Genomic DNA, 22,913 nt, shown 5'->3' with positions numbered 1-22,913 from the left:
AGAAAATGACAATTGAGAGAGAGAGTAACAAACAAACATAATTAAATGGGTTCGGGCTTCATCAAGAATATGCCTGGCCCATTTTAAAGTCAGGTCTGATATAAACATGGGTGCCCAAATGAATGCATTAGGATGCTCTATGATGTGAAGTGTTCACAAAAAAATGATTATTTGACAGGTTCATGATATTTACGCCTGTCAAATAAAAGTTCGTACAAAACCAAAAATATTTTCGAACTACGATCGGTTTGATCGCTTTTGAGGATACGTAGGTAATCTAGCGACCCACTAGATACAACCACATATCTAAACAGAATCTCTGATATCACTAGAAAAATTACCAAATTGAAATCCCTGGTCCGTCAAATTCATCCAGACATAATGACCTAAACACTATTCCCATTATAAAAAGCTTAAGCCTTTTCAATGTGTTATTCACGCATTGGAACTCTAGAACTACGAGTGACTTGATCCCTCTCCCAAGTTACGTAGGCAAGCCATTCATATTTCCGGGTGCAGCTGCAAAAATAAACAAACACACATTCTCTATTTGTCATATTCGTCATATTAGAAATCAAAGAGTTTATTTCTTTAAATAAAGAGTTGTAATTAAAAGACATAGTTGTCTTGAATGGATAGAACACAACATAATAAAAAGTTTTATTTCCAAATAATGAAATAGAACGAAATTATGTTGGGTATATTCTTTATACATTTTTGCTCCACATGAACAAGAATAAATATAAAATGGCAAGAGAACAAATGACATGGTATCGTTTGAACACTCACCAAGCTAACCTGTGAAAGAGATTTTTGCAACCCAACTTTACTTTCAAAAACAAAATTAATAACTTGGACAATTTTGTGAAATAAGAGTTAACAAAACAAGTACGGAAAGTGGAGGTAAGTCACTATCCATTTTACTTAGTTGAATACAACAACCCAATTAGAAAGTAACTCAAATGTGACAACGTTCTGAAATAAACCTCGGAAACTTATAACATAACAAATAGAGAAACAATACACGAAGTATAACAAGAGAATTTCCTAAGACATAAGCTCTTTGGAAAATTATAGAAAATGCATTGAGTGTCAGAAAATTAATCTGCGAACACTCGACAACTCGTAACGACGTACGTATCATCGTTGTGACCAACGTGCGACGAGTTGAAACTTGCAAAGTAAATCGAAAAATTTGAGAGTGTTTTCTAAACTCAAGATGCGAGTTCAGGGTATTACACTATACATGACCGTTGCCCAATCCCTGAAATTAAGTATAAGGACACCATAGCTCATGAATGTAGCATTTTACCAAGAAATAAATTTTTGACAAGGACTTAAGTGGCGAAATATAACGACAACACTAGCAACATCCCAATACATTGGGCATGTTACCTAAAATCATAAAGAAAGATATAGTAGTTTTCTTTTATAGTCATTAGTTCCCATAAATTTTAACAAAGCAATCCAAGTGAACTTCCATACTTTTTGAAGTATGGAGAAGGCCATGAAAAATAATGTGTTGGTTTCTTTCGACATTCTCTGATTAATACAATGATTACCATTGGTGGAAAGAACATATATGTATGTTAATTGCGATTAAACTCATACTGCTTTAATGGATTAAAAACTACAAAGTAGGATTAAAACCTTAGTGCATTGGACTTTTCCTGCTTCCATGAGATCCTTAGGCCATCTCCAATAAGGAGGGCTATATTGGGGCCAGGGCTATAATTTAGCCTCCTAAAATATTATTTTTTATTAAAAAACCAATACACCATCTCCAATAAGAAAGGGCTAACTTTTAGCCCTTTCAAATATTTTACGAATTTATAAACTTATTATAAAATGATTTAATTCAAATTACATTGAATTTGTGTTAAACTAATTTTTAAGGTGTATGTATGGTTGGGTATACCTATATGGTTTCATTGATAACATTTTGACATGATGATATCAAAAAAAAAAAAATAATTGATTATTTTGATCTTTGAAGCTTTTAATAAAATTTCGAATATTTTGATAAGTTAGCTATTTGATTTTAAACTGAAAAAAAATAATAACATAAGCGTACATTGGTCATATTCAAGATCCAAGCTATACATATAATTATGTATAATTACAATGTTTTTACAAATTATATTTGTAAATAGAAATTTAGGTCATTAATATCATGACACTTGTCTTTATATATACAACCTAATTTTACATGTTTTTATTTTTTAATCTGATTTGGGACCACTAATTGGTTTGGCCTGGGCTAGCCAAAGGGCTAAATTTGGCCCTTTTGATGGTCATTTGGCCCTTTAGCCTTTTTGTTGTTGGAGATCAGAATAGAGTAATAATTTAGGATTTGCCCCTTTAGACCCCTTTACTGGAGATGGCCTTAGCTTTTGAACAAGCATGAACAAAGTGCTTTACAATAACGTAAAGATTCATAGTATTTGATATTTTGAAAAGGTCGTAATGTCCACCTATGATAGAAAATAAATTGTTAAGTGTGAAATGACTAAGTAATCAGAAATATTTTTACCATTGGGCAAAGATTAACAATAACTAAAACTTTCTTTGCACACGACTTAGTATCATTTGATAACTCAAACTAAAAAAAGAAGAAGGGAAGATTAGGTCAATATATATATATATGTGCAAATTCACAACTATATCTGAAGAGAGGAACATCCCTTGTATTTGAGTTTTGGGAATTCTTTAATGTCAAACTGTATAGTCTCTAAGCTAACAACACTATATGATAATACAATCTTATTTGTAGAAGGTCCACCCTTCCATCTTCCTTGTAATTTCGACCTTTTTTTGGAGATAGATTCGCTGCTTTCCTCACATTGTCTTCATATGCTGCTATCCCCTGAAAATACAATGGAAAAAAAAAGGTCAGTTTGCATGTCTTTATACGCCAAAGATGTGTAAAACAGACAATCATGTTCTTCCATAGATTTATCGGCCCCTGCACATCCAGCCAAAGTAAAATCAGTGAAGACATTAGGGTTGAAAAAAAATTCAAGTCGTGGAGAAACATTTTCTTCAACACCACTTGCATGCCTTCCCTTCTTCTATTATGTCCTGCAAAGAGCACAAGAAATTCAGTCTGTGGCGAAGACAATAATCTTAAGTGTCACGCCCCCACATCCGAGACCACTTATATGGAAATATGGTTCCCGAATTAGGGTGTGACCTTAAAACCAATAAAATTTCCTCAATAAAACTGACATAAATATATGTCTGAATAATACTTTTATTAGGAAAACAAAATCAGAGTTATTTTACAATACAACGGATTTAGAAATACTGAATTTTAGCGAAGATACATGAGTCTCGCATTTTATTGTCTTGAAATAGTAATTGAAGAAAAACCATCATTTTATTTAGTAGATTCATCTCATTCCCTAAGCATCTACTCATTACCTGAAAATAAGATTGTGTAGCATCATGAGTAACAAAAACTCAGTAAGTACATAATATATTTTTATAATAATTTGGTTAATGAGAAATTCAAATATGAACAACCAAATAAAATGTACCAAGAACCAGGTGTATTTGGTCACACGAATTCTTACTTATGCATATAGATATACATATTAGTATCAATATATACAATCAATTGTGTGAATTTTCAAGAAAACTGGTAAATAATCACAAAGTCACATGTTAGGGTTCACGTTTACCCAAAACACGGATAAGCCTCAGCATACCGAGGCCAAAACCAAAGTATGTATATCAAGATCAATTCTCCTATGAGTATAATAGTGCACTATCTGTAGGGACTAGGGTTCAAGGCTAACTCACAAAGTACAAAACAATTTTATCAGTAATTTACTTAAGCACATGGTAGTACTAATCACCAGACTTCACACCTCCAACTCAATAACGTCAATAGAATATCACAAAGTTTAGTAATTAAGACAATATTTAAATACTAAAAAATATATAATCTTACACCAAGATATAAATACTTATCAATAACTCAATGAATGCATGAAATAAATAAGTTAATAAACTTGAACGTAAATCTGCAAATAAAGTAAATGTACTTTCAATTAAAAGTAATAAGATAATATTAGTTAGTAGTCATTACTCCCATAATAAGGAAAGTTTTTCTTCAAAATAGCAATTGTCCTTCAAATAATAGTGTTAAAGTCCATCAACTTTCCGTATTGATAATTCAATCAATAAACGTCCAAATTAGACAAGTGAGGAGTTTATGTTTAAGGATTTTTCGTTAAGGAATCCAATAAAATAAGTCATACAGTCCAGTTCAAAGTCATTGAGTCCAAAAAGTTTAACAAAAATTTCATCATTTCTTTTGAAACTTTCCAGATTAAGAGGTCTTAAACTTTAATTTGATATAAAATTTGTGGAAAATGGTAAAAAATGAGTGATATATGGGTTTTTAAAGTCGTGAGTGCTATAAGAGATTTTCAGTGAGTTTATTAACTCTAACTTTGATTAGCCATAATTTCTTCAATTCTAAATATTCTATCTAGGTAGGAAATCACTTAATTCGTGATTTCCCTAATACAAATTTTTAGATCAAGGTTGATCTTCGGATTTTAGATCTAGGTTGATTTTCAGATTACATATCTAGTCCCCCACCGTAGCTTTAAGCTTATTTTAGTAGACTCAGATAATTATGCCCATGTTTTTCAAAATCCTAAAGATACCTGATAGGAGCACAAAGTGTGACGTTCTTAATGTATATATGCCCTATTCTTATGCTTTGTTACTTCTTATTTAGTTGTTTTAGGTTCATATTTGTCATATGTATGTTCGAAGGAGAGCTATTTCGAATTTAGATAGATTGATGATGAAATTGTCCTAAGTATTAGAAATCCTTTTTGAGTTAGGATTCCTTACTCGACTATGACTCTACTTTCCTATTTTCATTCTTTCATATTCCTTAATCGACGAATTCTTTTCAGGAAAGACAAATCATATTTCGAAAAGAAGAAGAGTTGCCGAGATGCATTCCTAGTGAGACAAGGAAATCATATCCGAGTTGAAGAAGGAGAAGAGGAGGCCGGCCTAGCTACTCCTAGTTGGACCAAGATTGTTGCCGTGCAGCCCTATTTGTGATCTCCCTATTGGACTTAGTTTCCTACATCAAGTTGGATATGGAGTACATAAATCAAATCCATAACAAAGAGGATTTCAGCTTCCTAATTGGATTCTACTTCCTTATAGGACGGCAAGAGGCTTCCTAAACTCCTATATATAGAGCCTCGGCCTCTCCATTCAAAAAAATCATCAGCCTTGCACACAAGCACAAGCCATAGCTCTGCCGAAATACTCTTCCATCCTCCAAGAAATCCTAAAACCGAAATTCATCTTTTCCACCCTTTGGATTCGAAGCAAGTAGCCTAGGATCTGCGTTTGCTTGGAATAAACCTCGTAGGATTATTTCAAAGTGTAACTCTATGATCTTCATGTTTTATTTCGGTTTTATCTTTTCTTGTTCTTGGATGATTTCTGTTTTTATTTTGTTAAATTTCAATTCAATCTTGTCTATGAGATAGTTGTTCTTTCGAATTGTGTAAGAATTAAAGATTTCTATTTCTATTTCAATGATTTCTGTTTTGATGCCGTGAGTTATTGTTCCATGTTCTTGATTAAATTTCGATGTGTTCTTATATTGCATGTGTGATTAAGACAAGTAGTTGATGTTGCATATGTTAATCATTCAAAGTTAGTAACGATTATGATACAAGTAGTGGAGTAATTGTTCTTTGGTTTTTCACCGATTTTTGATTCTAAGTTCGGCAGTGGATAGGTACTTAAAACATGTTGATTTCTCTATGTGATATGTAATTGCATGATGAATTGGTATGTTAGATTTCGTAGCAAGACAAGTAGTTAAGCTCGAATGTATCCATGCATTAGGAACCAAGTAGGAACTTGATGCATGATCGAACTTAGTGTGGAATCTTGATACCTACGGCATGAACATGAATGAGAAGGGAATTCGATGGCTTTGTTCTTACATGATTTGCTTGGTGATTGTTTATGTGTTGGTTGGTTGATCACATGTATATATTAGTTTAGGTTTTATTTACTGTTTTTATGATTCAAACTGAAACTTATATCTCAATCCTTAAAATCTTTATGAATTCGTGTTAAATGTTGTGATCCTAAGCCCTGGCTGGATCCCCGGTTTGTGAACGATACCCTCTTGCTTTATACTACTAATGATGTGTTCAGGGTTAAATATTGATGTCGAGTAATCGAGCATTCATCAATACCCTCAGTCGCCTCATTTGGTTTTAATGTGATATTGGAAATGATGGTCTTATCCTTCCATTAATCACTGTTTTTGGCGTGAGTTCATGTTGGCGTAGTGTATAATTTTTCTTCTATTTATGTTATGAAATTTGGTGACTTTTGAGAGTAGAATTTGTATTTGGTAGTGTGAATGTTGTTTAATGAACGGCTCAAACTGAAAAAGAAAAAAAGAAGGAGAAATGACCATTTCAACGGAAACACCCTAAAACTTATCTATTCCAATTCTTTGTACCCAATCCAATGTTTGCTAGAGAAAAAGTCATTTTTGTTCCGGGAGAATTACTATTTTACCTTTGTGTGTGTCTTAGCCTAATAGGTTTCCTGTTAGGAGATAGATTAGCATCTCCGTAATAGATTAGGACTCCGAATCCTACAGGATTGTGGTTTTGTAATGCCTATATATAGGCCCCCATATCATTCAATAATACACAATTTTTCATCCTGAATCACGTTATCAAGGATCGAATTCAAGCACTTAGAGATTTAAACAACTCTTTCATAAGTGAACCTTTAAATTTCGAAACATCTCCAAGCAATTCAATCTTAAACTCTTCACCTAGATCAAAAGAAGGGGAGGAGCTTTCCTTCCCCTTCATCTTCAATTCAGACTTAGACACAATTGCGGACTGTGACATAATTCCTGTTGGTTCTCCAATGGCACTCAAGAATGCGTTCATTCCCACCACCACTGAATCACCTTCATGCATTGCTTTCACTCCACCTGATGAAGCTAACCTCTCCATTCATGTTCAATTGCTTGGGCAGCTGCCTAAGTACTCTGGTTCTTCAATGGAAGACCCTAATGTTCACCTTAGGGAGTTCTTGGACATTTGCAAGCTCTAATCGATTCATCATCTTTCTCAAGAAGGCTTGAGGTTGTTTTTGTTTCCATTTACCCTTAAGGATGATGCTAAACGTTGGTTGTATTCTTTGCCTGCACGAATCATCACTACATGTGACGAAATGACTAGGAGGTTCTTGAAGCAATTCTTCCCTGCTCAACTCACGAAAAGACTTAGGAGGGAGATTCAGAACTTCACTAAAAAAGATGGTGATTCACTCTATGAGGCTTGGGAGGAATTTCAGGAACTACAAAGGAAGTGCCCTCACCATGGTATTTCGTTGGATGACTTGGTGCAATTCTTCTATGAATGACTCGACACCACCAATAAGAGCATGGTGGACTCGGCATGTGGCTGCACATTCATGAACAAGACCGGTCAAGAAGCTTATACCTTGATTGATGACTTGGCTGACAACAATCGCCAATTTAGTTCCAAGGAGAAGAGAGGAAGCAAGAGCCGTGGGGTGTATGATGTTCATGCAAGGAATCAGATGGCTACTTTAGAAAGGAAGCTTTACGTTCTAGTCAAGGCATTCAATGGTTCGAGCATCAACAATCAAGCATGTGGTATTTGTTCTTTTAAAGATCACACGACTGACAATTGCCCAAATGGTGCAATGACTGAAGAAGAGTTGAATTTTATGGGACAACAAAGGCCTAGGTACGATCCATACTCGAACACATACAACCCTGGACTTAGAGATCATCCAAATTTTCGTTGGAGCAACAATGCTCAACCATCCAATGCTCAAGGTCAAGGACCTCGTCCTTCAGGTTTGTTTGTGAGGCCTCAGGTACCTCAAGGTTCTGCTCCCTTTAACTCTAATGTTCATGGTTCGAATAATGCATCTTCACCTAATTATGATGAAATTTTGAAGTCTCTTGCTCAAGGGCAGCAAAATCTAAACTCTGCTACTCAAGCTTTAGTTACAAGTCAACAAGCTCATTCTAAGGACATAACCGAGCTTAAGAAGCAGATGGGACAAGTGATCGATTTCATGGGCAAGATCCATGAAGGAGGAAAATTGCCGAGCCAAACTGAGCCGAATCCTAACGTGAAGGCCATGATGACAAGAAGTGGGAGGATCTTGGATGCTCCATTGCAGCAACACAAGAAGGCCGTGCCTTCTAAGGGAAAGGAGGCCGAGAGTTTCAATGTCAAAGACTTAGAGAAGGACCCTGCCTCCTCTAAAGCCAATGATGTCGTGCCTCTACCAAAAGGAGATCATGCCGTGCATGACAAAGGTAAGGATCCTAACTCTAGTGGTTTGGTTTCAACTAATGATCTTCCTCGTGTTCCCTTCCCTAGTAGATTTGCAAAGCAAAAGAAGGTGGAAGTGAACATGCCTCTTATTGAATGCATACAACAGAATCCTAGGTATGCTAAGTTTTAGAAAGAATTGTGCACCAACAAGAGGATGACTCGAGAGAAGGAGGTTGTCACAATGAGTGAGACGGTTTCTGCCGTGCTCCAAAGGAAGCTACCACCAAAGCTTAAGGATCTAGGGAGTTTTTCTATCCCTTGTACAATCGGAAACATGACATTTGAGAAGATAATGGTAGACTTAGGTGCATCTATTAATGTAATGCCGTATTATATCTATGAGGACCTAGGTCTAGGTGATTTGAAACGTGACAATGTTGTGATTCGATTGGCTGATTGTTCCAACAAAGTACCTTTGGGCTATGTTGAAGATGTTCTTGTGCAGGTTTCGAGCTTGATCTTTGCTGCCGACTTCTATGTCATAGACATGGAACCAATTGAGGCAGATGACAAGGAGGTCCCTATCTTGTTGGGCCGCCCCTTCATGAGGACTGCACGAACAAAAATAGATGTGTTTAGTGGATCACTCACCTTTGAGTTCGATGGTGAAGTGATTAGCTTCAACATCTTTGAAGCTATGAGGTATCCTCTTTCGGAGTTAAGTGATTGTTTTTCAGTTGACATTCTTGATTCCCTTGCAGATAACTATCTAGATACCTTGGCAAATGACGAGTTGGCACTCACCATTGCCCAAGGGGCCGGATTTACAAGTGATGGCTCTAACATTTCGGAGTTAGAAGCTAACAATGCCGTGCCATCCTTCATTCTTGAGAACGTGACCTCTCTTGAGGTTGCACGTGAGGTAAGCTTTGTCTCTCCTAGTCCAATTCTCTTAACTACTAACAAGAATCTTCCTTCTGTGGTGCAAGCTCCGAAGCTTGATCTTAAGGTTCTTCCAGACCACTTGAAGTATGCGTTTTTAGGAGAAGAGGATACATTGCCCGTGATCATTTCATCTGCACTCAATGAGGAACAAGAGGAGAGATTGATTGAAGTGTTGAAGAGACACAAGACGACAATAGGATGGACCCTAGCCGACATCAAAGGAATCAGCCCTACCATGTGTGTGCATCGAATATTGCTAGAAGATGGTGCCAAACCAACCAAGGAAGGTCAGAGACGCCTCCACCCACCAATGATGCAAGTTGTAAAGGATGAAATCACTAAGTTGCACGATTGTGGCGTGATCTACCCCATCTCGGATAGTAGGTGGATCTCTCCCATTCAAGTTGTGCCAAAGAAGTCAGGCATTACGGTTGTGAAGAACAAAGATAATGAGTTGGTGCCTCAAAGGACAGTGACCGGTCATAGAGTGTGTATTGACTATAGGAAGCTCAATGCTACAACAAGGAAGGACCATATGCCATTGCCATTCATTGATCAAATGCTTGAGAGGTTAGCTGGTCACTCTTTCTATTGTTTCCTTGACAGATATAGTGGATACAACCAAATAAGTGTTGCGGAAGAAGATCAAGAGAAGACTACGTTCACATGCCCTTTTGGTACGTTTGCTTATCGTCGCATGCCTTTTGGTTTATGCAACGCCCCAGGTACATTTCAACGTTGTATGTATCACATTTTCTCTGAGTATATTGGTTCTAAAATTGAAGTTTTCATGGATGATTTTTCTGTCTATGGTGAAGATTTCGAAACTTGTTTAGAAAATGTTGAACTTGTGCTTAAACGTTGTGAAGAAACTAACTTGGTTTTGAATTGGGAAAAATGTCATTTTATGGTCACGCAAAGCATTGTCTTAGGCCATATTGTTTCATCTAGAGGAATTGAGGTTGATAAGTCTAAAATAGATCTTGTGCGTCACTTACCCCTCCCCACAAATGTGAGGGATGTTCGATCGTTTCTTGGACATGCAGGTTTCTATCGTAGGTTTATCAAGGACTTTTCCAAGATTGCGCAACCAATGAGTTCATTGCTTCAAAAGGACGTTCCCTTTCACTTTGATGATGATTGCAAGCATGCATTTGAGATTTTAAAGAAGCTCTTAACGTGTGCACCGATCATGGCACCGCCGGATTGGTCCTTGCCATTTGAGTTGATGTGTGATGCCTCCGACTATGCAGTTGGAGCCGTGCTAGGGCAGAGGAAGGACAAGCAGCCCTACGCCATCTTATATGCCTCACGAACACTCAATGATGCTCAACAAAACTACACCACAACTGAAAAAGAACTTCTTGCCGTGATCTTTGCTCTAGATAAGTTTCGTTCTTACTTACTTCAATCTAAAGTTATTGTTTACACTGACCATGCAGCTTTGAAGTATTTAATGACAAAGAAGGATGCCAAACCAAGATTGATTCGATGGATTCTTCTACTCCAAATCATTAGGAGGTGTGTCCCTGAATCTGAACATCATTCTATACTTACTTTTTGCCATTCTGAATCTTGTGGAGGACATTTTGGTTCACGTAGGACTGCTCTTAAGGTGTTAGAATGTGGTTTCTTTTGGCCTACGATTTTTAAAGATGCAAATCATTTTTGCATGACTTGTGATAGGTGCCAATGCATGGGAAACTTAGGATCTAGAGATCAAATGCCTATGACACCGATTATATATGTTGAAATCTTTGAATGTTGGGGTATTGATTTCATGGGACCTTTTCCTAGCTATAATGGTTTCTTGTACATACTCATTTGTGTTGACTATGTTTCGAAATGGGTGGAAGCAAAAGCCACCCGGACTAATGATTCTCGAGTTGTTGCAGATTTCCTTCGTTCTAACATTTTCTCTAGGTTTGGTATGCCGAGAGTTATCATTAGTGATGGAGGATCTCACTTTTGCAACCGGACAATTAAGGCGTTGTTGAAGAAGTATGGAATCAAGCATAAGGTTGCTACACCTTATCACCCTTAAACAAGTGGACAAGTGGAGCTATCTAATCGTGAGATCAAGAGAATTTTGGAGAAGTCTGTTGGACCATCACGCAAGGATTGGTCTCAACGATTGGATGATGCTCTTTGGGCCTATAGGACGGCATACAAGACTCCTCTTGGCATGTCACCATTTCGCTTAGTCTATGACAAGGCGTGCCATCTTCCTGTGGAGCTTGAACATCGTGCATGGTGGGCGGTGAAGAATTTTAACATGGACATTGATAAGGCCGGATTACATAGGAAGTTGCAATTGCATGAGCTTGAAGAGATTCGAAATGAGTCCTATGATTCGGCAATGGTTTACAAGGAGAAGACTAAGACATTCCATGACCGCATGATTAGGAAGAAACACTTTGTCGTTGGGCAGAAAGTTCTTTTGTTTAATTCTCGACTTAAGTTGTTTCCTGGTTATTACGTTCTAGATGGATAGGTCCTTTCATTATTACTAACATCTTTTCTTCAGGTGCTATCATGATAAAGAGTATGGTGAAAGGCACCGAATTTCAGGTCAATGGACATCGCTTGAAGCCTTATTTGGAGAATATGGAGAATCATGTGATTGAGGAGACGTCTCTCCTTGATCCTACGGCAAGCAAGTGATGATTTGGAGATAGTCTAGGCTATAGACTCTAAACTTAAGCCAATGAAGGAGCCATCAACGAGTGTTTGCATTTTCTGATCCCTTATCTCTTTTTAATTTTCGTTGCTTATCATATTGTACATTGAGGGCAATGTAAGTTTTAAGTGTGGGGTGGGGTATACATCATTCGTTGTATTCTAGTGTTTGATGCTTATGTGTTTAAATTTTGTTTTGATTTTCGAATTTTAGTAGCATTTTGGTTATGTTTTTCGATTTTTAACTTGTTTTGTTTTGTTTTGAGTCCTAGCTATGTCTTTGACTGTCTAGGATGAGTTGATCTTTGAATTTATGGTTGATAGATGATCATGATATTGGAATGAACTTCATTGTTATTTGATGGTTAATCGATGTGTAGATTTTGTACGAACATGTAGTAGATGAGGATTTTGAAACTTAGGTACAGAATGAGCATGTTCTTTACTTGTTTTAATTCATGGAACCCTATGTGAGATTCGAGCCATATATATATGTGCTTTCTTTGGAGAGTTTATTCTATCGTTTCTTGGCTTTATAACCTCATTACATTCATTTTGATCAATTCATATGCCATAGAATTGCAATGAACTAGAGAATGCTAGAACTTACTTTGTGAAACTTTCGAAGCTTTATGTCATAATATACTCTGATTTTGAAAAGGATTGTTGGATCATTTTAGGAATTCCACCACTTAAGCCAAAAAGCCGTATATCCCCTATTTGAGCCATGCTTGGGACACCTTAGTGTTAACCCCCTTTGAGCCTACGTTAAGCCTTTTCTTTCGTTACCAACATGTTATATCCTTGCTTAGTATAGTTATATCTCTACCTTGTCTTTCAGGCTTGGCAGAGCCAATTTTGGATATTAATATGGAGTGATGATTTGATTCAAGTGTGGGGTTATGCTACTGAATGTATATTATGCCGTGAAAAGAGAAAAATGTATTGATGCCGTGTGAAAAGAAAAGAAAACATTCATGATGCACGGTTGAAAGAAAAAATGAGGAAAAGAATATGAAAAGATCTCGGCATACATGTTGTTTTTGGTGAATTTGGAGTTGTGATGTATTTGTTGAAGGCTCAATGATGTTATATTTAGTCTTTGTTCATTTTCACAATGTTTAAAGTGAAGGATGGGTCCAACATGATGAAATTTGGCCCTTGTTTTCTGGAGTATGGCGACATAAGGTGGATGTTTTGCTTTGCTAAGTCTTGAGGATGACCTTTGTGATTCATTTACCCTGAATAATGATATTCATGCCGAGCCTAAGCCTACCCTTTTCTAAAGATCCGCATGATTCTTAAAATGAGTAGCTCTTGATTTGTGGAGTTTGTTTCATGAGTAAGCTTATGGTTTGCGTTCATTTGTGCATATGATTGGTATCTTTCATGAGGTTTTCGATTTCACTATATTCATAACTCTTGTGTGTCAAAAGCTTTCAAGCATATGCCATGTTCTTGAGAGAAAAGATTTGGAGTACATATCCTATGTGAGTTGAATTTGAACTTGTTTTGAACATGTCGAGCTTAATTTCACCTTTGTTTCTGCCATGTCTTACTTGTTAAATGAAATCTCATGTTTATTAACCATTGAATTCATCTATCTATTTCGATTGAATGTCATTCTTGATGCTATGAGTTTGAAGATATCTGAGACAAAATGTTGAAGGCATTAGAATGTTGTGTCGTTAGTTGCTTTGATTTTGTTTTATGTTTTGATTTCCCTTTTTAGTGTTTGCTAAGGGACTAGCAAAGTCTAAGTGTGGGGTTGTTGATAGGAGCACAAAGTGTGACGTTCTTAATGTATATATGCCATATTCTTATGCTTTGTTACTTCTTATTTAGTTGTTTTAGGTTCATATTTGTCATATGTATGTTCTAAGGAGAGCTATTTCGAATTTAGATAGATTGATGATGAAATTGTGCTAAGTATTAGAAATCCTTATTGAGTTAGGATTCCTTACTCGACTATGACTATACTTTCCTATTTTCATTCTTTCTTATTTCTTAATCGACGAATTCTTTTCAGGAAAGACAAATCATATTTGGAAAAGAAGAAGAGTTGCCGAGATGCATTCCTAGTGAGACAAGGAAATCATATCCGAGTTGAAGAAGGAGAAGAGGAGGCCGGCCTAGCTACTCCTAGTTGGACCAAGATTGTTGTCGTGCAGCCCTATTTGTGATCTCCCTATTGGACTTGGTTTCCTACATCAAGTTGGATATGGAGTACATAAATCAAATCCATAACAAAGAGGATTTCAGCTTCCCAATTGGATTCTACTTCCTTATAGGACGGCAAGAGGCTTCCTAAACTCCTATATATAGAGGCTCGGCCTCTCCATTCAAAAAAATCATCAGCCTTGCACACAAGCACAAGCCATAGCTCTGCCGAAATACTCTTCCATCCTCCAAGAAATCCTAAAACTGAAATTCATCTTTTCCACCCTTTGGATTCGAAGCAAGTAGCCTAGGATCTGCATTTGCTTGGAATAAACCCCGTAGGATTATTTCAAAGTGTAACTCTATGATCTTCATGTTTTATTTCGATTTTATCTTTTCTTGTTCTTGGATGATTTCTGTTTTTGTTTTGTTAAAGTTCAATTCAATCTTGTCTATGAGATAGTTGTTCTTTCGAAATGTGTAAGAATTAAAGATTTCTATTTCTATTTCAATGATTTCTGTTTTGATGCCGTGAGTTATTGTTCCATGTTCTTGATTAAATTTCGATGTGTTCTTATATTGCATGTGTGATTAAGACAAGTAGTTGATGTTGCATATGTTAATCATTCAAAGTTAGTAACGATTATGATACAAGTAGTGGAGTAATTGTTCTTTGGTTTTTCACCGATTTTTTATTCTAAGTTCGGCAGTGGATAGGTACTTAAAACATGTTGATTTCTCTATGTGATATGTAATTGCATGATGAATTGGTATGTTAGATTTCATAGCAAGACAAGTAGTTAAGCTCGAATATATCCATGCATTAGGAACCAAGTAGGAACTTGATGCATGATCGAACTTAGTGTGGAATCTTGATACCTACGGCATGAACATGAATGAGAAGGGAATTCGATGGCTTTGTTCTTACATGATTTGCTTGGTGATTGTTTATGTGTTGGTTGGTTGATCACATGTATATATTAGTTTAGGTTTTATTTACTGTTTTTATGATTCAAACTGAAACTTATATCTCAATCCTTAAAATCTTTATGAATTCGTGTTAAATGTTGTGATCCTAAGCCCTGGCTGGATCCCCGGTTTATGAACGATACCCTCTTGCTTTATACTACTAATGATGTGTTCAGGGTTAAATATTGATGTCGAGTAATCGAGCATTCATCAATACCCTCAGTCGCCTCATTTGGTTTTAATGTGATATTGGAAATGATGGTCTTATCCTTCCATTAATCACTGTTTTTGGCGTGAGTTCATGCTGGCGTAGTGTATAATTTTTCTTCTATTTATGTTATGAAATTTGGTGACTTTTGAGAGTAGAATTTGTATTTGGTAGTGTGAATGTTGTTTAATGAACGGCTCAAACTGAAAAAGAAAAAAAGGAGAAATGACCATTTCAACGGAAACACCCTAAAACTTATCTATTCCAATTCTTTGTACCCAATCCAATGTTTGCTAGAGAAAAAGTCATTTTTGTTCCGGGAGAATTACTATTTTACCCTTGTGTGTCTTAGCCTAATAGGTTTCCTGTTAGGAGATAGATTAGCATCTCCGTAATAGATTAGGACTCCGAATCCTACGGGATTGTGGTTTTGTAATGCCTATATATAGGCCCCCATATCATTCAATAATACACAATTTTTCATCCTGAATCACGTTATCAGCACGTTGCCCTAAAACCCTAAACTTTTAGAGCCCTAGAAATTTTTTCTGTTCTCCACCGCCGGCCGCCGTCATCTCCGGCCTCCGGAATCTCCTCGTTGGCGCAGCCCCTGCTCGCCGTTCTTGCAGCCCCCCCGCTGCTACCCTCGCAACTCCGCATCCCTGCGCGCAGCCAGCCTTGCTGCCCCTGCAACTTCTGCCTTGCTGCCCTGCACCAGCCCCCGCATCGCAGTCCCTGCAGACTCTGCTCGCTGCCCCTGCACGCACGCACGCAGCCCCGCACGAAGCCCTGCACGCTGCCCCTGCATCACCCCTGCAGCCCCCGCATCGCAGCCGCACGCAGCCCCTGCACGCACACTCGCGACACCTGCAGCCCCGCTCGCGACCCCTGCAGCCCCCGCATCCTGCCCTGCTGCCCCTGCACGCAGCCGCAGGGTCTCATCCGCATTCGCTCCGCAAAAATATCTTTTTGCCCCGCAAGACCCCGCATCAGAGGATTCAAAATTGCTCCTCCTGCATATCTACGCAAGAAACGCGAACTGCACAAGCAAACTCTTCGCTCAAGAGAAGCTACTCCCGTCTTCTCTACCCTTTTGGGCCTATGGCCTGACGAGCCCGATAACCTTTTGGGCCTTTAAACTATTTCTCTTTTTTCCTTTTTCTTTTCCTCTTGCTTATTAAATCGTTTATTTGCACGCTTTCACGTGCTTGCATAGGAAAAGTGATCACTCGTCGTACTATGGTGATGACATTCATGCTGAGATGGACGATACTTTTGTCATCTACATACAATTTCGATCGTATCCTCCCAAGATTTTTATGTCATCAGACGAAGATCGAAAAGGAATTAATCAAGCAACTTCATGCATGATGATCGATTTGCAGAGCAATTTACTTATATGCGGTCTATTTGGCAGACCAACAAGTATGTTTTTCTTAAAGCTGCTGCTTTTGAACATATATATATAAATTATCGGGCGCTATTAGCCTTTTTCATGTCTTCTTTTCCGGCCTTTCTTATAACGCCGATGAGACCAAAGACGGATATGATTCCCCTCTTGGTCGACGTTTTTCGTGTGACGATCCTGGGGGAGTCACGTTATTATTTAAAAAGAAGATATCGATTTCGTGTGGTCACCTAAGTGCACCGCTGTTTTGGGTGCGATCATGAGAATCGCCGATATGCATCGATTATTTTGTTACCATATACATCACAACCCTTCTAATTCCGGTTACATACTTGAATAGTTTCGATTATTCGAAACCTATACAACCCTCATTTCTTATGGATGCGTCGCCATCGCGACTGTTATTTAAATGTTTGAGTTTTCTTAAACTCATGTTTATAAACGATAATCCCAAGGTCTACGTACTCATTTATTTGAGTTGATTCATTACACTGATGCACCACTATTTGCTGACAAAAGATCCCAAAAATAACGAATTCTATGGGACACACTTAAAGTGATTTAATGAACGTCTATGACGTTGTATTATCAGAGTTGACCTTGATGCATACTCCACATTAAAGAAACGCATGTCATTTTTGGCACCTGTATCTATTTCTTGAGGGAATTTTGGAGATGGAAACGTAACATTCTTCCATTCTCAAATAAGCACATTTTTGAGCCTCAGGTTAAGACTCCGCCCAATCCGATATGCAAGATTTTGTTACTACAGACTTTTGATTAGTCAATCTATTTTGACTATGTCTTCTACTTACTATTTTTCAAGTATGACGTTGGCACTGCCATGATTATTGCTCGACTTTAGCTTAAGTCGTCTATTGGAATTGGAAGCTTGTTTGTGTTGTATTAAATATTGGCATATTCTATAAAATTTCTCGTATTTCTTGTTTACAAGATGGACTCATGAGAATTTTATTTGCCTTGGCTTAGCATGCATGGTCAACGTTTGCAAATCACGTGGTTTTTAAATTGGCCGCTTTTGGGTTACATGGGACCCCAATAGCACAACATTGTGATTTTGGACCTTGAAATTTGGAAAAAGGACCTCGGAACGTCAAAATTGACGTCATTTTTCCCGGTTACTGTTCTGGCATTTTACCGGCGTATTCGATGCCTTCCGGTTCCGGACGGCGTTCCCTGTCGGACCTGAAGTTCTGGCCTCCATACCGGTCAGTTTCCGGCCGCTGCCGGCCATTTTTCCGACGAGTTTTTCCGACGTTTTTTTTCGTCGTTTCTCGTCATTTTTCCGGCATATCTCAGCAGTTCTTGCTGCCATGTTTTCCTAGTCCAAAATTCACCCGGTTTTGAGTTAATTTGACATGGTTTTCCGATTAATTTTCCGGTTTTCTCCAAGTCGTTTCATAGCTCAAATGATTTTATTATTGGTGACCACCCGCACCAATTGGATGGTTTTTACCACCCAAATTGTTTGGTATTCAACTGCTCCAATACCATGTTTTCCAACTCTTGAGTTGAAGAATGTAGTTCTATTGCCATGTGATACATTCGATGGGATTGCCATTTGTTTCAATCCCCCCTCTTACAATATCCTACGGTGTATTGTGTAGAGAAGTTCACCGCGTCGTTGACTCTCTTAATCTTCATTTTGAGAATGTCCCGCCGTGAAATCTAGTGTCTTGCTAATTGCGTAACCACCCACACTGTCCTACGGCGCAGGTAGTTGTTTTATGGATCTCGTGCGGATATTGTGTTCTATATCTTCGTGCCTTGCTAAGTTTTAAAGGCCATACATGCCAATGATGGATTTTCATCTTGATATCTGTGTTAAGAATGGAGAGGAATAAATCTATCAGATTTCATTGACAGTATATTTTTCAAGCTTCGATAGTAGCTTTGTTAGCCTGCAAACATAGTTTTGCTTGCCTGCATCAGTAGCTTTATGTAACTCAAGATTCTTTAAATCATGGGTTCGGTTTTACTGTTTTCTCGGTTTTGACATGATCGTTTTTTTTGGTCATTTTGAACAAGATATGATGATTCGAGTTCTTTGAAATTCACATTATCATATATTTTTCATGTTCACGAAGCGATTAGAGGACCACCTCACCCATGCTCCGCATGGTGAGTCCGAGCCTGCCTATTTAGGCGGCTCCATGGCATTAAGGCCGTCAGTGGTGGCATCCCCTCCTTCACAGGAGCTTGTGATGCCTCCCGTGTTTTCTAATGCCTCCATGGTAATCTCTGATGCCCATCGCTCATTTTGCAAAGCTTGTTCTTTTGCTAGATTTCAAGGAAGTCCTTATTTGCTAAGGCTCCAACCGAGAACATTCCATTCTTACGAAGTATTTAAGGTGACATTAGTGGACCTTATCCAACCGAATGCGGACATTTTTCGGTATTTTTATGGTATAGGTTAAGAGCATCGACGCGTTGGTCACATGTCGCTTTGCTTTCCACAAGAAACGCTGCATTCACTAAAGTTTTTAGCTATGATCATCATACTAAGGGCTGACCACCCTTCTCATCCTCTCAAATCTATTTGATTGGATATCATTGGAGAGTTGACCTCCACGACTTTGATGATTTCGTTTTGCTTATCTACTGGGATCGTCGTTAAACATATTATTCCTCATGTTCATTCACTGCACGATCTCGCAGAGCTCGGACTTCAGGGGGATATGTAATGATGTTGCATGCAGTGACACTTATTCGTTTCAGACCCACAACTTGCCAAGAGTTTAGTGCATACCAGATGGTCACTGGATACGGTCCCAACGTTCTTTTCACTAATGCCTATTTGGTTAAAGTTGTTTATGTGCCTCTATTGTAGTTATCTCAATGGGTGTACTTGAAACGATTAAGTATTCTAGTTGGTTATGATTTATGAATCACCAACACTTGTCCGCTATTTCCAATCTACAACCGTTGATCTCTATCTTGCGATATTAGCAGATGGTCACTATGATGAGACATACTTCCCGTCGTTATGGGGAGATATGGAATGCTCCCATTTCGGTTTTAACGCCAGGAATTGACGTGGTGTGGCACTATGTCTCATTAAGATCCTGCACTACTCAGAGTGAGCAAATGTGCAACGCATTATCTACCTCCAGAAAGTCAAAGATTCGATGCTCAATGACTTTACCGATATTGCGAAAGTGACGAGATCGCACATAAATGCTGTGATGTGCCGGTAAGGTTGGAACTCTCAGAATATAAGAGAATTTCATATGACCGTGTCCTAGCACCGTTGGCACCATCCCTGACAGTGGGAAGGAAGCCGGCGATGGCACCATCGTACGCTGTGGTGTTGTCGGCGCCCGTGGTATTGCACCACAAAACAAGGGCGGCAAACGCAAAGATGGACTAGTAAGGGTCATAGCTTCAGTCTTGGCTCCTACCTAGATGAGGGGGAGACCATTATTCTCTGGAATCAAAACCAGAAAGAAGCGAAGTGCGTAGGCACAAGTATTTCGCCCATCATCAAGAGATATTCTCTAAACATGTGTATCAACTAAGTTTATGTGGGACGCTACAGACTCATTTTGTTGATGTTAGAGAAGAATAGAAATCTCACAAATTGATCGTATACAGCGCGCGCATGTGTTTAATGGATTGATCTCCCATGATTGATGATGTATTCGCTTATGCTCTTATTCCGTTGTAAAGCATCAACAATGAGCAACTTGACTGAAGTGGAAAGAATCAATACAGGCTGAACTACACTTGTTATGTTGGTCGTTGTTCGTAAGTGTAATGAGAAAGATGAAGTCATGCGATATATGCAAGACTTATGGCGCAAAGATTGTCTCATTATCCTAGTATTGACTACGATGAGTTATATTCTCTCGTTATGGACATAATTGCTTTCCGCTACTTGATCAGTAGTAGTGTTCATGAAAACAGATTTGCAGCATATGATAGTGGTCATAGAATATCTGTAAAGGGATCTTGAAACAGATATGAGAGTGCCCGAGGGACTTTAAATGCCTCTAGACCACGGAGAGCTTATGTAATCAGATTGCGACGTTCGAGAGAACGTAGTAAAATCGGTTGCAAGAACGCATACCCATATGTGTTCATATGAAAGCTAATTCTTGATTCTCTATTCCGTCTAAGTATAGATGATGAAGAGATTTAATGAGCTATACATTCATACATGTTAGTGTTGTTGGGACACTATTACTTTCATTATGACGTGATTAACTATGCGCCTATGCATTGTCATTGCACTTGCATTGCTTCTTTGACATGGGTTTAGTTCTACACTTAGTGAACCAACACAAATCCTATCCACACCAACGCCGCCAGCAGCTCCAGCAACATCAACGTACGCCTTGGTGTAGTAGTCGACACTTGTAGTGTAGAGGATGCGTACAGTTACGTCTTGGACCAAAATCAGTCCTTCATTGGTCCATTCCCTCATTCTTTTCGCGAAAGACACATTAAATGTGACAAATCAGAATATGTCTAGTTTCGTAGGTCAACTTCAACGAGACCTACAGGACAGCTCGCTCGATGAAATATAGTGAAATTAGTACCTTTGGAAAGGTATATGTGTCTACTTTCCAGGGACATCAACCTTTTGTTCATAGATATCATATTAAGTGAGTTATGGCCTTTTTAGCAAAGTATGATAGTTCTGTCCGGAAATTTGCAAGTCAGTCAACTTCGACAGAGCATTGTGAACTGCTCCGATTGGATGAGGTTATTTTGTCACTAGAAAGCCACGGGTATCTACTTTTCAGAACATCTTACGGTTTGCTGATACCTATTTTGACGAAGAAGTTATGGCCGTTTAAGTGAGTGAAGGTCATTCTACCCGAGAATCTAATTTTCATTGCAAACTCTTGTTTTGAGTTGTTATGCAATCTTGTTTTCTAAGATCTAAGTTTGGCTAAGTATAGCATGTATGATCAAAGGATGTGTGGCTAGATTAATGATTAATCATTGGCCCAAGACTATGTTTGAGAAGCATGTAATGAACGTTGTGTACGTTGTTCTTTGTACTCCATGATTATGGCACTAATCAAGGGGAGTTGTTTCGCAGACTTCAGGGGGAGTCTAGCTCACATGATGCTATCAAATGTAGATGGTGCATTGTGCTCTTTTTCCCTTCGATCAAGCTTTTGTTTTTACCCAAGAGGTTTTTATTTTGCTTGACAAGGTTTTTACCGAGGCAACGATGTGTGCAGCATGCAACTAGGCATGCGACACAAGGGGGAGTGTTCCGGGAGAATTACTATTCTACCCTTGTGTGTGTCTTAGCCTAATAGGTTTCCTGTTAGGAGATAGATTAGCATCTCCGTAATAGATTAGGACTCCGAATCCTACGGGATTGTGGTTTTGTAATGCCTATATATAGGCCCCCATATCATTCAATAATACACAATTTTTCATCCTGAAACAATTTTATCCCGAATGCAATTTCACACTCATAACAACCTCTTTCTTCTTCATCTCTCTTCCCAGATCTGAATATATATATATATATATATATATATAGTATCTATCCAGAGTGAAGCTTCATTCTGGAATTACAGAGTGAAGTTCCAATTTTAGCACACTTTTCGGTTAAATTTTTTCACCATAAGCGATTCAATATTTAGGTATGCTATTCAAGATCATCTCTACAAAATTTCATCTAATTCGGACATCGCTAAGGTATTGAAATTAGATTAAAGGAATGAATGAATTAAAATTGTTCAACGTGAACCGTTCGTGTAAATCTCAATTTTGAAAGCTCAAACCATTATCAAATTAGATGAAACTCTGTGGAGATGATCTTGAATAACATACCTAAATATTGAATCGCTTATGGTGAAAAAATTTGACCGAAAAGTGTGCCAAAATTGGAACTTCACTCTGTAATTTCAGAGTGAACCTTCACTCTGGATAAGGACTGTATATATATATATATATATATATATATATATATATATCTTTCCCTTTTGAGCGGCCGATGACGCAGACTTGGGTTGACGGCACCGTCTATGTCGACGACGATGATGATGCAGATATGTATCAAACAATTATGATATGTGTCTACGATGCCGACCTTCCTCGATGGCGCCGTACGTCTTGCTTTGGTTCTGCTCCTCCTAAGTCCTCACCATCACACCACCATCTCTCTAGTAAATCTCCTTTTCAATTTCATTGTAATATGCTACTCACAGAACAA

General features: G+C 38.1%; 1 non-coding gene across 1 annotated transcript; it reads right to left on the bottom strand.

Moving 5' to 3' along the window:
- Positions 1–7,305: 7,305 nt before the first annotated feature.
- Positions 7,306–7,412, bottom strand: LOC126789705 (small nucleolar RNA R71). The gene has a single exon (XR_007671617.1). It is a non-coding gene; the product is annotated as a small nucleolar RNA R71 (small nucleolar RNA).
- Positions 7,413–22,913: the final 15,501 nt, after the last annotated feature.

The sequence above is a fragment of the Argentina anserina genome, chromosome 3, assembly GCF_933775445.1.
Source record: "Argentina anserina chromosome 3, drPotAnse1.1, whole genome shotgun sequence".
In the NCBI taxonomy this organism is placed as follows: domain Eukaryota; kingdom Viridiplantae; phylum Streptophyta; class Magnoliopsida; order Rosales; family Rosaceae; genus Argentina; species Argentina anserina.
Note: the sequence above shows the minus strand (reverse complement) of the source record. Positions and strands in the feature narration are given on the sequence as shown.